The following is a 3,164-nucleotide window of genomic DNA, read 5'->3' as shown; positions in this document are numbered from 1 at the left end:
GCCCCGGGCTCCCAGCCACTCTGCTATCACCCTGACGAGATGCCAGCTTGCTAAGTGTTATACTATTTAAGCTTGGGATTCCACTAGCCTAATTTTCCTTACTAGTAGCTGTTCTAGTTATTGTTCTGTTGACTTTTATCTCTCATTTTTGTTTAAAATAAAACTCTACCTTCCTCCAGAGGAGATACGACAGTTTTTGCGTTGTAGAGATGTGAGCAGCCTCCAAAGCCTTAGAGGACTTTCTTAGCAACCCAACTGACACAGCATTCTGGAAAGATTAAATAAACCCACAATTTAAAAAAATCGCAAGCAAAAATTACTCTCAATTCCTGTGCCTGTTCTTTCACTAGCCGGCACGCTGTCTCCAGCGGAAGGAACCTTGGCATAACCTTGCTCCTACTATAAACAATGTCTTAAGATTAGTGAAGGATTTAAATTCTGAATTAAAGCTTCAGAATAAATGAGTCATATTCTGCAGCAGAAAGGTCAGTGGACACACAGAAACTAAACTATCCTGGGGAAATGATATCATGATGGCTCCATGAATATTAAACTGGCTTCTGCCAAATTTATCTTGGTTTTAACAAAGAAGATTAATAGTAAACTTTAAGTAAACATTAGTATTCTAAAAATAATGTAAAGAGAGGGAACACTTTCTGTCTTTGATGGAAGCACACTGTTGAATGGTATTTGTATTAGTAAAGTGTCAAGTAGATAACGTATCTGCAGGATAAACAAGCCCAAAAAAAAGGAAGTTTCAGATGACCAACACATAACTCACTGAGAAATGCGGTTAACATAACTTGCTAAAAAAAGCATTTATGAACACTTGGCATTTGCATAGACATATTTTTATGGGCTGGGTGAAGTTTGCTGTAGCTGGTAAGTGTAACTGTCACCATTCATTTCAGACAGTTTCTTGTACGAGGTCTTTTTTGTTCTTAGGGAAGCAGACAGCTGAAATGCCGGAGATCTCCAAATACAGGCAGGCGCATGCCAGCGCCTGAAGAACAGCAAGTCTGAGGCCACTCAAGAATTGGAGAATTCGAGCTATGTGGGTGAATACCATTTCACTGGGTGTTTCGTGGATGAGTGAATATGAGTGATAGAAAAACCATGTCAAGTAGCTTAAGAACAAACTCAGGAAAAGCCAAACACATCTGCAAGAGAACAGAGGGACCACAAAGAAAAGGTTTAAAGAATGAGCTTTCACACTGGGGACCACATGGATGCCTGTGCCTCCTGTCCTTCATTCCTCTGGTTTTCAGAAAAAACAGTTTTGACATTCTTTATAAAGATAGTGGGACTTCACTGTTCTGGAATTCACTGATCCCAAACAACTCAGACAAGTATTAAAAACCACTGCTGCTACAGCCACAATATTTTTGTTTGCTATCCGTACTCAAAATGTATTGTTTCTTTTGACACATCTTAGCACAAATACTCATTTTTCCAATGCAAAACCCCAACCTGTATTTCTGAAGCACACTCATATTAGTAAATCCAACAGGGCAGAACACAATTTTCGCTCATCTTGAGGATGGCATGTTCCAAAAATATTTGGATTAGCATGACTTCAGTGTAAAGAGGACTGGCTCAGAGGTAGCTGACACCAGCATCCTCTCCTAACTTTTATACAACTTTCGAGCCTCCCAGTTTTTGCTTAGCACATAAGGTCAAATGTTGTAAAATAAACACTGAAGTAACATGCTGCTTGCTTTCTTAACCAGATACCTTCCTAACTCATGGACAGAAGAGAAACACAATGAAGGGCATGAAAAATTTGAGCAGAGAGCTAATCTTGGGTCAAATTTTTAGTTGGTATAAATTAGTACAGCTCCACTTCAGCGCACAAGGACAATTTACACCAGCTGAGAGGCTGACGTGGTGATGCTCCACTGCAAATGCTGTGCTGTGCTTCAAGCGATGGGCAGCTGTTGGAGATGACTTCCCTAAGAGTCATGGCTCCTTCATATTCAGGAATTCCAGCCTCAAATTTCTCTGGAGCGATAATTTTATGTAGCTACCTTGGAAATGATGATGGAAGGATAATTTGTAAGTTATGTCTCCAGGAACAAACAAATAATGCACTGATGTTGACCATAAAGAATAATTACAGTGGCAACGCTGGCTGAGGTCTATTTGTTAAACACACACAAATTAAGACAATTTGAAAAGACCATTTGCTATAATTCCATTAATAAGTTTTTCTATCTTAAAACCAGTTTCCTTTTTTGCCTTCAATATCTTCACTGCAAGACTTTCAGAATCTTACACTTCTGATGGTTAATAATCTTCTGATTTGCAGTCCATGTTTATTCGTGATCAGCTCATTTCATCAAAGCACTGGGGCTTGACCTTATGGCTGATGAGCATAAAACAGTAACATCTTTTATTAGATCAACAGACACAGCTGGGGTGAGACAAACAAGATTTTAGGCCACAAAACCCTTCTTCAGGCCTGAAATAGAAGCAGAAAAAATAAAGTTAAATACAGCTTGAGAGCAGTTGCTCTGAACAAAACTTAATGATGTTCAAACAATACCCAATTTGAGGAAAAGGTATCCACAAAACACTGGGGATATTAATAAAGTGTGAGATGGTTAAGCCATAGGATACCAAAAGAGATGCCATTAACTGATAGAATTAAAATGCTCTGTAGGCTCCTAAAGCACTTATGCAACACCCTGCTTGGAGAGCTCCACTGAACGTACCCTGCACATCTGGGCAGCTGTGAGCCCTGAGGTGCAGCTCCATAGCCCAGATTAGTGACATAGCCCATGGTGCCAGGGGCAGCACCCCTCGCTCCCCTCAGGAGTGATTTTGAGGAATACGCCTTCAAAAATGTTTTTCTCAGATTCTTGATGGTTAAATACTGGATATGTGGGGGTTTTACCGATGAAAAGCTCAAGGGATAATACTTCATAGCCAGCAAGCAAATGGAGGTACTACCAAAAAAACTAGAATAGAAACAGCTTCCATCTACTCCTTTGAGCACAGCTAAAATTGCCCCACTGGAACAACACCTCCTGTATCCACCTTCAGCCGAGGACAAGCCCTGCGCCAATGCTCACTGCATGCTGCACGTACAGCTGTCAGGACGGGATCACAATGCCAGAATTGGCTCTGTAGGCTCCAGAGCTGCGAAGAAAAAGAACAAGACA

This window comes from Mesitornis unicolor, unplaced genomic scaffold, assembly GCF_000695765.1.
Source record: "Mesitornis unicolor isolate BGI_N332 unplaced genomic scaffold, ASM69576v1 scaffold4190, whole genome shotgun sequence".
Classification (NCBI taxonomy): Eukaryota; Metazoa; Chordata; class Aves; order Mesitornithiformes; family Mesitornithidae; genus Mesitornis; species Mesitornis unicolor.
The sequence above is the reverse complement of the archived record's forward strand: the minus strand, read 5'-3'. Positions refer to the sequence as shown.